This window comes from Cydia amplana, chromosome 21 (genome assembly GCF_948474715.1).
Source record: "Cydia amplana chromosome 21, ilCydAmpl1.1, whole genome shotgun sequence".
NCBI lineage: Eukaryota > Metazoa > Arthropoda > Insecta > Lepidoptera > Tortricidae > Cydia > Cydia amplana.
This window is the reverse complement of record NC_086089.1, coordinates 10,575,994-10,588,840: the sequence shown is the minus strand read 5'-3', so window position 1 is coordinate 10,588,840 and position 12,847 is coordinate 10,575,994. Positions and strand designations below refer to the sequence as shown.

General features: G+C 40.8%; 1 protein-coding gene and 1 non-coding gene across 2 annotated transcripts in view; both read left to right on the top strand.

The window, feature by feature from the left end:
- LOC134658225 (rhophilin-2-B) overlaps positions 1 to 12,847 on the top strand; it is a 125,453-nt gene that overhangs the window by 18,214 nt on the left and 94,392 nt on the right. The gene's annotated exons all lie outside the window — the stretch shown is intronic.
- Positions 8,403 to 8,474, top strand: Trnat-cgu (transfer RNA threonine (anticodon CGU)). Its single transcript has one exon. It is a non-coding gene; the product is annotated as a tRNA-Thr (tRNA).

Below are 12,847 nucleotides of genomic sequence, written 5' to 3'. Positions count from 1 at the left end.
TACAAGTGCGAATATAGGTAATTCGTATATAACTCGTCATATTTCGTATTCGTAACTCCCTTCGGTCGTGTTTTAAGAGGCCGTAGTCGATTTGAAAACGCGCGAAGATACGACATTTACACAGTAACCGAACGCCGGCCCCTGCTTGAAACAACGCGACCGTCTTAAACAGTATTGATACTTTCGCAACAAAATATGCGTAACTTTAGAACTTTAGTTGGGTTAAAATAAAACTTTCGGTAAATTTGATATATTCGTTTATTATACTTACCAACCATGTTCATATAATAGTTATTTGTACAACAAGAGATCAAAGTTTGATATTTCTTCGAGTGCTTATTTTGAGTCCCGTGCAAGCGAAAGATTCTATAATAGATTCACGAGCGTAGCGAGTGAATCTAATTTAGAATCTTGAGCGTAGTAAGGGACTCAAAAGCGCACGAGATGTAAATAACTTTGATCTCGTGTAGTTCACAAAACTTTTCACCTCAGCACTGAGAACATATTAGAGAACCCGAAAAATGTATTCCTTCTTCATCACTTACCTATTCACTCATGTTTTCTTAAGATATACCAACAATTAAGTTTTCACCTCAGCAGCTCGAACAAGGGTACTTTGCTACTTAAAAACAGTGAGCAAAATCGCATTTTGCTCATTTTGTCTCACTCAGTGAGCAAAATGCGATATTGCTCACTGTTTTTAAGTAGCAAAGTACCCTTGTTCGAGCTGCTGAGGTGAAAATTATATTGCATGGTGATGATGATTGCATAAGGCATATATATAACCTTAGTGCAATTTTACGGTAACATATATTATATGTTACCCTTTTAGTAAATGAAAATTTTAGGTGACAATGCAATATTATGATGATATGGAGCTAATCTGATGATGAAGTTGGAAGGTAGCCATAGGAACTCTGGAATAAAACGTCGCAACCCTATCGAGTTTGGGCTCGTTTGATTCGTCTTGACGAGTACTTTGTCTTTAGATGGTATCCGGGGTCTGATGATGGCGCTGAACAGTTGCCATAGGAACTCCGTAATAAAACGCTATAACCCCATCGAGTTTGGGCTAGTACGATTCGTCTTGACGAGTACTTGGTCTCTCGATAGTTTCCAGGGTTTGATAATGGAGCTGGGAGGTGGCCATAGGAACTCCGTAATAAAACAACTCAATCCCATCGAGTTTGATTCGTCTTGGCGAGTACTTTGGTCCTAAAGAGTTTGATGATGATTTGATGAAGCTAAAAAGTTCAAAAAAAAATATATGAATATAAGATTTTTTATTTGTTAATACCTAACAAAAACTAAAAAGCTTAAAATAATGCTAAAATAATTAAATAATTAAATTTTGATAAAAAATATACCTACCATTTTATTAATACATTTTACAATACAGATGGCGCTACTTTACGGCACTAGTGCGATAATTAGCACATTACGTAACTATGTCGAATATTAAAATGGCCATATGTACCTACTGTAAAACGTTGTATGATACATAATTTTGTAACATCTGTAAACTGACATTCACAATCTGACAATAAATGATTACTTATGGAGAAAGTTTTTATTAATTTGTGGCTTTTTAGTACATTACCGTAAGTTGACCCCTAGGAAACTATTGATACTGGATAGGAATGGGATCGATTGGCATATAAAAATATCATGTGAAAAATAAAAGTTTTCATTTTCATACAAATTGTATGGGAAAAGTTTTCCTCGATTTGTGGCTTTTCTAGCCGGAATTTTTGTTTTGCTTCCATACAAGGTTTTGATCCTCAATAGAAATGGGATCGATTGGCATCAAATTGATTACTTATGGAGAAAGATTTTATTAATTTGTGGCATTTTAGTACATTACCGTAAGTTGACCCCTAGGAAACTATTGATACTGGATAGGAATGGGATCGATTGGCATATAAAAATATCATGTGAAAAATAAAAGTTTTCATTTTCATATAAATTGTATGGGAAAAGTTTTCCTCGATTTGTGGCTTTTCTAGCCGGAAATTTTTTTTTGCTTCCATACAAGGTTTTGATCCTCAATAGAAATGGGATCGATTGGCATCAAATAAAAAGTTTGTCAAAAATTACCTTTTTCTCGCACCCTGTATATGTTTTTTCCAAAATCTGTAAAAGCCAATCTTCATTGATTTGAAATCGAGGGAAGGTCTTCTAAGACCATTTTCTCGTAGCACCACGGGATCTGGTAGCTGCCCTCACTGACCCAAAAAGAAAATCCACCCTGTATATATATATATATATATATATATATATATATATATATATATATATATATATATATATATATATATATATATAAAGCTACTACTAACCGTTTATAAATAAAATCGTGTTACATTTTGGCAGCAAGTGGAATAAAAAAGGTGTAACACGCTTTTATTAAAAAAAAACAACGGGTTGCACTCAGGGAGTGCCGGCGGAAGTGAAAACTCAAAGACTAGTGCAAAATGCACTATGTATAATTGAGGTTAACGCCATCTAGCGTTATTTCGTCGCATTACTTGAAACCCCTAAGCACATCACTGTTAGTACTCGAATTATATTAATACCTACCAGTTAGAGCGAAACTCACTAGATGGCATTCAGATCTTGTTGAGACGAATCAAACGAGCCCAAACACGACGTGGTTTCACGACCTGGTTGATGAGTACTCTTGAGCCCCTGTCGGCTTCATCGTCAGACTCTTGAGTACCATCTCTTGTCAAAGATCTTGTTGAGGCGAATTAAACGAGCCCAAACGCGAAGTGGTTTCACGTCCTGGTTGATGAGGACTCTTCAGCACCTGTCGGCTTCATCACCAGACCCTGAATACCATCTCGTGTCAAAGATCTTGTTGAGATGAATTAAACAAGCCCAAACACGACGTGGTTTCACAACCTGCTTGATGAGTACGTTTGAGTACCTGTCGGCTTCATCATCAGACCCTGAATACCACATTGTGTCGAATATCTTTTTGAGACGAATCAATCAAGCCTAAACACGATCTAACCAATAATAGATGATAATACTATAAACTATACAAGAAAATAAAGAAGTACTTACAACCAAGGATTAAAGTTCCTGGTCGTAGTATACACGCATACCATAACAGCCAAAGACGCAAACAGATATAATATTTTACACGGCGCGCACGCACACAACGATAAATAACTTCGCGATCGTCGATGCAACGTGCGGAGCCGATCAGCACACGTCCTGCCTCTATAAGCTCTGGCGAGCGAATGAGTCCGCGAGCGCGCGTCACTGGTTATATACGAATAAAGAGAGCAGTTTTTAAAAATTCGTCAAAAAATAAAAGTTGCAATTTATATAAAATTATGTATCACAACAGTTTAAGTAAACGTTGCAGATTATTTGAGTATGAAAACTACGTCGAAAATAAGTAGATTTTCGGAGAAATTGCCACTTGTTTTGAGGTAATTTCTGGAGAAAATTGATTTCGTCTAACCTTCATTTACACTATTTCAAAGCCATAAAAACAAAAATGTAGTCTACGACAGTTGAAGTACAGGATATATGTAATACAAAATTACCATTTTTAGCAGTCCAAACTTTACGAAATTCACAAATAAGATCGACTAAATCAGTGCTTAACGCGCGTTTACCTAAACGTCCATCAGAAAAACAATCATTACTAACTTAGTGAGTCTGTTTTCAAAAAATTGATCTGTACAAGTGGAAGATAAGAAGACGTGCTAATAGATACGAGTACTTGTTATTTCTATTACGTAACAAAAGGTGTACAACTTCATTGCCTAAATCTATCAATTTTACATTTTTGCGGCTAAAATCAATACCGGCCTCTTAATTTATCTCCACTCGTTTCGAATTTCCTCTTTTCCGCACTTGTATCGTAAATAACTATAAGTTGAGATTGGAGTTTTCTATCAAAGATTGTCATCTGGAAAAGTTTTAGCGCAAAATTAGCGCTAGATTCAGCAAGTGATTTCGCCAAGATTTTTTTCCGCGTAAGTACTCGTACATAGGATTTTTTTATGAGAATGAACTGTTGCTCTAGACGTCTAGAACATATTCTCATAGAGTGCTTAGATTTTCTCCGGGATAATAGGCATTTTCCAAGATGGCGGCGGTCCTTCGACGTCCCCAAATGTGAAATGGTGTGGACATTAATGAGAAATCTTTAACTAATATAAAGTACATACCGAAATATAGGACTGTTCTAGAGTTTTGAAGCTTTATCCTCGTATGATTCTGCTACTAGGCCAATTAGGCCCTAATAGTTTTCGATATTTTTAAAGTTCGTCGCAGTCATACGTCTGAGGGCCTACCGCGAACCACGTTCGACGTGTTACCTCCCTGTCACACTTACGTACGAATTTACAAGTGCGACAGAGAGGCAACACGTCGAACGTGATTCGCGGTAGGCGCTCTGTAACTCTGTTTCGTTTCACGTGTATCTATGTGCGGTGTGTTGGATTGGGGCCAGGCAGACGTTCGCATACCGGCCAAATGTCACCCGGTTCCCGCGCAAAGGCCGACCGAGGTCGTACAGGTTGGTTGTACGTGGCACTAACACAATGTAATAGATTAGCATGTCTATTTGATTATTTATTAGGGAGAGAAAACAAGAAAATATGTGTTGTTTAGGTACTGAAGTACGATTTCGTAAAACCAGCTAACTAATACTTACCTTTCGTCAAAGTTCAAAAGCTGCCAACTTTTTTACAAATTGTTTCAAATAAGTATCTTAGTTGTATATTTACATTGACTAGGTTTTGAGACTTACTGCCCGATTCGTCAAATATTATATATGGCTATATTAGATACGACATGGATTAGATATGCCAGTGTCAAAAGTGACGTCTCTGCAAATAAAAACGCGTCTCTTTAGACACTGACATATCTAATCCATAACGTATCTAGCCGTAATATTTGTCGTAGGTATCTTAAAGTTCGAATCGGGCCGTTATAGTTTGTTAACGGACTGTCTCATTTCAAACATAGACAGAGAGAATCATAATATATTTTGTCTTACACAAGTACTAGCACCCAAAAGAAAATTATGAGTAATACTTATAGTTTTTTTTATTCTTATTTACTGTTGACCAACTATAATTACGCTTTCAACTTGTGGACCATATTATAATCGTGCTACAGGAATTTTTGGGGTGGTACCTACTAGAAATAACTTGAAGTAAATAGGCACACGCACAAATCACATTCACACCGCTGCTCCTACATTCCAATCGTTGCGAGATACTTGCGAAACACCTCGACAAATGTACCAAAAAGTTTACCCAAAAAGACTATTTCCCCATACAAGTCTACTGTCACTTACGTCTTTTGGTAATGAGCAAGTTTATACAACGTTCGAATTGAAAGAAAAAAGTAATTTCCTCATACAAAACTGCTGGCGCTTACGTCCTATATGCATAAGCATGTTAATAAAATGCTGGATTAAAAAGGGCGTATGTTCACATGAAGTTGGTGTCGCTTAAGTCGTTTTGGATTGCGGTGTCGTGCGCGTGCCGAGTTATAAGGTATAAGCTGTAGCTAATGGTGACAAGTAGGAGCAATGATATATAACCATAGATAGGTTATACTCATACTTGAGGAGCATAAAAAATACTTCCATATTTATTTCTGTGCCTACGAAGAAATCTGTTATTTTTGATTAATTTTCTCATTCCATCCATCTTTCTCACACTCGTTGTTAAACATAAGGTCGTCTCTTTCTCTTTCGGTGTGCGGGAGCTCGTTAGCACGTGCACATTTGTCGCTTGTCCAGCCGCGACTAAAGGCAACTTGTCCAATTTGTCACAAGTTAAGCGCTTCAATTTTGGAACGCCTATAACCTATCTTGAGTTATAAATCATTGAGTAGGAGTGGGTACTATGATTTCCTGTGTTAAATAGTTAAGATATCTACTATAGTTTTTCCTATGAATTTACAATAAATTGTTCAAGTTAGTTAAGGATGACTCACGCTAGACCGGGCCCTGCCCGGGCGAGGCGTCCGATATGTCACTTTCTATGACGGCTGATCGGTGATCACGTGGTGTCCGGTGAAGCTCCGGCCCGGCCCCGGCCCGCAAAATGCAAACTAAAAAGATTTTTTTCTTCGTGCGCCAATTTCCAACCTGAACTGGAACCTCCTGAATTTGGGAATCGCGGGAAGTGGGTATTAATAAAAATGTCAAAATTAACTTGCAAGATTTAATTACAGACAGACAACGGGACAGGTGAAACTAAATAAAAGATTGTACAAAATCAACCCTTAAAACTACCCTACATATTCCATATTTCTTGCCGGGTACCTTAAAGAATGACCAAAAAACAAATTCTTGAAATATTGACTTGTAGAATATTTGAATGTTGTCATATCCTTATCGGAGGCAGCCTTGGCGATAACTGGCAGTTATTTGAGTTGCGCAATGTGCCTAAACAAGTGCAGCTAACCTGCAGTAAGCGCTGCGCGAGCGCATAGAGAAATAAGTAAGCTGAGTACTTACTCCATACATAGATAAAAACCCATTTATATTAAGGGGCCCACTGATTACCAGTCCGCCGGACGATATCGGCCTGTCAGTTGGAACAAAAAGTTGACAGTTCCGAACAACTGACAGGCCGATATTGTCCGGCGGACTGATAATCAGTGGGCCCCTTAAGGGAGCTTTGTGAAAACTTTTTGTAGGTAATAAGCTTTTAAGCCAGTTTTAAACTTATTAATCATCATACGTTTTACCATACCTCCGACACAATTTATTGTTATTAAACTTATTAAATATTTATTACGTAAGGAAACAGATGTATTATTTCTCCATCCGCGGTATTCGGAAAACAAGATCCGTTCTAGAGAAGAGAACGCTACGATATGAACATTATGAACTAGATAGTTAGTACTGGTAGTTTAGATTTCAACTAGATATCTTTTGCAGCTCAATTCGGGCAACCAATGTCCCTTAAGTCACTTTTAAAAATACATAACGAGACGTTTTAGACATTGTGGAAATCGTTCAAGAGTATCTCCATAATCGCGGAAATGTCAAATATGACAGGCTAGATCTTAAAAATATCGTTTTGTATCTTGGTGATATCTAATAGATATCTAGATCAAAATCCGAATCGGGCCCATGCCTCAACAGGCATCTTGCCCGCAATTGGCGATTAAGTTTTAATTTACCTGAACCATCTTAAATGGCTCTTTTATGGTTCCTCTACACGATGGGCCAGCGCCGGCCACTCCAAGGGACGCAGCCATGCGGTAGAATGAGATAGCAATATCACTTGCTCCCTCTAACGCATAAATGCGTCCCTTGGAGTGGCCGGCGTTGGCCCATCGTGTAGAGGAGCCATTACAGTATCTTGCCCGCAATTGATGATTAAATAGAAACGTTTTAATATTCCTGAACTGGTTCCTCTACACGATGGGCCATCATAGTGGCCCACTAAGATGGGCCAGCAGCGTGTCGGATGGCTTATGGCGCGGCGGGATGGCGATGGGATGGGATGGTCACGGTATCGGTTTTTCGTCCGCACATTGATCAAAGGTAGTAGGCCAGAGATGGTGCGTACGCATCTACACATGGCTTCGCATGGCCACCTCGCTGGTCCAGCGCTGGACCATCGTGTAGAGGAGCCATAACCATCGTATGCCCATCTCGCTGGGCCATTTTGTAGAGGAGCCATTAGAACGTTATTATATTTAGGACGAAGTTATTCGAGATACGTTGGCGATAACTGGCAGGTATGCGTTGCGTAACGCCCTAGACAAGTGCAGCGCGCTAACCTGCGATAAGTATGCGCAGGAGTGGGTTACAATAGGGTTGCCACTCTTTTCAGCTTATTTTTAGTGATCCGTATAAAACTTCGTTCACGGCGCACTTATGGGATCACTCCGGTCTTGCAAATCGGTTAAATTGGTCTAATATTTATAATGGGGCTAATTCTGATATCGCAGAACATGTGTGTTGTAGTGTAGGCTAGTGTAGGTAGAGATAACCCTACACAACTTGGGAACAAATCAAATTATTTTATGAAATATTTTTTGAGTGTTTTTTAGGGTTCCGTACCCAAAGGGTAAAAAACGGGACCCTATTACTAAGACTTCTCTGTCCGTCCGTCCGTCTGTCACCAGGCTGTATCTCATGAACCGCGATAGCTACAGAGTTGAAAATTTCACAACTAATGTATCTCTGTTGCCGCTATAACAACAAATACTAAAAATAAAATAAAATAAATATTTAAGGGGGGCTCTCATACAACAAACACGATTTATTTGCTCTATTTTTTGTTGATGGTGCGGAACCCTCCGTGCGCGAGTCCGACTCGCACTTGGCCGGTTTTTTATAAGTTCACCACCAGCATACACCATACACCAGAAATACACCAGAGAATTTGGGAAGGTGCCGCCGTGGCCGGGTGGTCTAGTAGTCAGGGCGTTAGCCGCGTAAGCTGAAGACGCGGGTTCGATTCCCGCCTCGGCCACCGGTGGACTTGGTAACTTTTTATTTAGTGTATGATAATTGTGATATCTATATCTAAAATTACAAATTAAAATTATAAATTAAAAAAAAAGACAACGCTTCAAGTCGTTCCCGGCGCAAAGGTGCCCATGATGCTCGCAGCATTGCCACGCTGGATCACCAGGGACAGCCTTTGCACGAGGAACGACTCGGAGCGGGGGCCTTCCCCTTTCTGTCTGAGTCGACGTCCTAAGTCGCGTGTGAAGCGTTTCGCGTCGGCTCCCCAGCAACCCGCCGTTTCAACTGCGAAAGGGACGATTATGTAGGCAGGGGAGAGGGGATCATATTTACGACGCTTCACATCCGCTTGTGTTTCCGCTGCCGCTCCGGCCACGCGTGAGGTACGGCTGACATGGGAGGCGGCGAAGGTGCTGACGCACGTAGCGTCCCATACCAAACACCGCCCCCTTTCCCAAGGTACCAAAGTCAGGCCATCAGGCCGTTTACCGTCGGTACGACTAAGACCTGGTGGCTCAAGTACCGATGGCACACCAGCTGATCTAAGGGCCCGCTGGATCGTATCGTTTAGGGCATGGTGGCGCGGATGCCTACCTGCACATCGGCGACAACTCAGTGCGTGATGACCGTCAGCACCCACCATGGAACCGCAGATGCATAAATGTGGTTGGCATACATCGCAGCCCAGGCGGAGAGCAACGGCCACGCGCAACGAGTTGCCGTCGAGTAAGGTACCCAATTGGGGCGAAGGCAATGCGTGGAGCCATGCCCCTGATTCTGGTTGTGATACTGCCAGAAGCCTCGCACGGTCTACACCCGCGGCACTCTCAATAAGGTTGTCAATCGAGGCTTTAGAGCGGGTGTCGTCCCACGCACGCTGTATTTTGGGATTCTCTGGCACAGTCGCTCCCTGGTTGATGCACAACCATTCCCTTAAGGCGTCAGCCACAAAGGGAATGCACACCCTGTCGCCATTTTTAGGTAAAATACGAGCAACGAGGTCTGCCACCCCATGGGCCGACGCCAAAAAGGCCGGTAGACTCACATCTTGAATACGACGCACACCAAGGCCACCGTGACGGACTGGAAGAGCTGCTTGTGTCCACTGGTTATCGTTCATCGAGATGTTTACGATGGACTCAATTGTTAACTTTATAGTGGCATCGAAGCAACTGATGTCGTCGGGAAATAACCAAACCGGGGCCGTACGCATAAGATAGGTTACTTTAGGCACGGCGAAACATTTTTGTAAAAGGACCAAAGCTACATGCGGATTAATATCCTTGAGGCGTTCGCCGGCAAGCAGGAGGAGCTCTTTGCGCGATAGTAGAGCCTCGGGAACTGCAGATGGAAATATAGGGGCTCCGAGTAAGGTGAAAGAGTTGGAGTTAAGTTCCGTAAGCCCAGGCAATATCGATGAGAAGGAGGGAAGGAAAGAAGATGACTCCAACCCGCAAGCGAAAAACTCGCATTTGGACGCATTAACTTCTAAACCCAAATCATTAAGGCGCGAAAGCAAAATAAGCAAGTCTCGCTTTACCTCTTCTGGTTTACCTCCAATGGTCCCATCATCGAGGTACCAGATATTGAGTGGGGACTTAAGTTCAGCGATTGCTTTTTGTATTGAGAGGCTAAACGTGAGGGGGCCCAACGGATCTCCTTGTTGAGCACCCACTTGAGACATAATGCGACTGGAACCATAGAAGAGGTTGGAAGGAAGGTGATAGACCTGATAGAGGAAGGGGTAGAGAATTGGAATATTCTCCCTTACCTCGTTTAATAAGGCGTCCCTTTCAACCGAGTTGAAGGCGTTTTTTAAGTCCAGTTTGACTATCACACTACCTGCATTTTCTGGATCTAAAGCAAAACTACGCACTGCATGTATCGCCGCTTCGCAACCCAACGGTGTCCCGAAACCTACCTGAACTGGCTGAAGGTAGGAAGCCATCTGCTCTCTTACCGCGCGGCACCCAAGTTTAGCGACGAGTCGGCGAAAAGTACTCCCTACTGCTATTGGACGCACCCCTCCCTCCTTCTTCTTTAACGCGCAAAGAGTTGCCCCATACAAATAAGGACAAACTTCGGCATGTAACTTTCCGCTAAGTAAAAAATTACAAAGTTTGGTTAAGGACTCCATCAGACGTACACCGCTGTCTCCGGCCGAGCCAGATGTCAGCTCCTTCAACAGGTCTGGCCGGATGCCATCCAAGCCTGCTGCTGATCCACCAATCAATATCTATTTCAGAGACAACCCTATTGAACGTACCGTGCGTAAGCCTTGACTGCATTGACCGAGTGACGGGTTTCGATGAATGATCGCTCGGCAGCCATGGAAGGTCGCTGATGGCTGTGTATGACTCTAAAGTTTAATACTGACATTCCATGAATGGTTATTGTCATTCAAAAGCAGCCATTCTCAAAGTATGCTCCGCGGACCCCTAGGGCTCCGGAAAACCTCTGTTAGGGCTCCGCAAGAGTAGGTACCTACTATAATAATTAGAAAAAATCCCCCTCTTTCATAGGTACATTTTATATACTATCGTATACCTGGTACACAGTGACGATCGATTTTTTTTTATTTGGGGCTCCGTCAAATATCTCGCTTTCCAAAAGGGTTCCGTCACCATAAAAGTTTGAGAACCGCTGTTCTAAAGGAACAATAAGCATTCTTAACAATAATTATTTCGCGGATAAAAAATAAAAATATGTACAATACGTACCTACTTACATCCTTTTTTATTTTAACATTTACAATTCAAATTTTATCCTTTAAAAATCTTCTTTAAATAAAACAAGACTAGTATCATTATTTCTTTTTTTTCTGTGTCTCTAAAGGAAATAAATCTTAATTTTAGCCTTCCATCAATGTACAATTTACCGCAGGGATAACTGACCCCCTTGCATAGAAACTTGTTTGCGGGGGAGGGGGTCAAATATCTCTGTAGCTATCTCATCATCATTGGCCTTGGCCTTAGCGTCTATTGCAGACGATTTATGGTGTAAGACATTACACCGCCTGTAGGACGGAATTAAGGAAACGCAGGGCTGCCCAGCACCTGCATTACCCTCTCGGCTTCACTGTCAATACGTGGTGAGACAGGTCGGCTGCAGGAATCTGCCGCTTATTTCAGGTTGGACCCTACTTATACTCGCGCCTTACAGTAACTCCATTCCGGGTTTTATTTTGGAGTATCCTTCTTTCCTTTGGTTTGTAGCTGTCTGTATATCATGAAATAAGCGCCTGTCAGGTTGAAATAGCAAATATCTATTACCTACTTTGCTATGACAGCATGTGTTGGCGCTTGCATTCCTCGTCAGACCCAACGTATTGCAATAATTGCTAACATTATGACACAGGCATATAAAATTGTGCTTATACTTTCATTGTTATCTTAGTGATAATAATATTTCATCGGTAAATATGTAGTGTAAATAAAGACCTATTTTAAATTTGACAGAAGTTTTTCAAAGATTATTGTCCAAGTTAAAAGGTAAGTCTAAAACCTATTTAGTAACAACTAAGGCGAATTGTTTTAAGCACCATTGTTATTTCCGTTGTTAAATAAATGAAGAACCAACGAGTTTATTTTAATTAATGAACAATTTTAATATAGTATGTATCAGTTTACAAAGTTTGTCTCTTAAAAAAATTGGTAGAGTCTGTGCGGAAAGAGAATAGTCGTGGAAACTTGACCGAACATACTTACTCTAACAAAAAACAAATTATGTATGATAATTTTTGAATTTTTTTTAGCAAGACAGGTCTTCGCGCCTACATTTTTTAAATTTGCCGCCTTTTTCTACTGACAAAGTTGTTGTGCCAGAGTATATACCTACACTCTACAGTACGTACTACTATAGTTGTTCAAGCCAAATTTGTCAGTAAATACGAACAAAAAAAACTATAATACTCATCCTTTTCTTTTGGGTGCTAGTACTTAACTAGTGTAAGACAAAGATAGTACTTACATATGGTATGATTCTCTCTAAGTATACCTACACTCTACATTACTACTATAGCTGGTCAAACAGATCTTGTCAGAAAAAGGCGGCTTTGAAAAATGTAGGCGCGAAGGGATAATATAGGGTGAAGCAAATCTTGTCAGTAGAAAAAGGCGACAATAGTTATTTGTACAACAAGAGATCAAAGTTTGATATTTCTTCGAGTGCTTATTTTGAGTCCCGTGTAAGCGAAAGATTTTATAATAGATTCACGAGCGTAGCGAGTGAATCTAATTTAGAATCTTGAGCGTAGTAAGGGACTCAAAAGCGCACGAGATGTAAATAACTTTGATCTCGTGTAGTTCACAAAACTTTTCACCTCAGCAGTGAGAACATATTAGAGAACCCGAAAAATGTATTCCTTCTTCATCACTT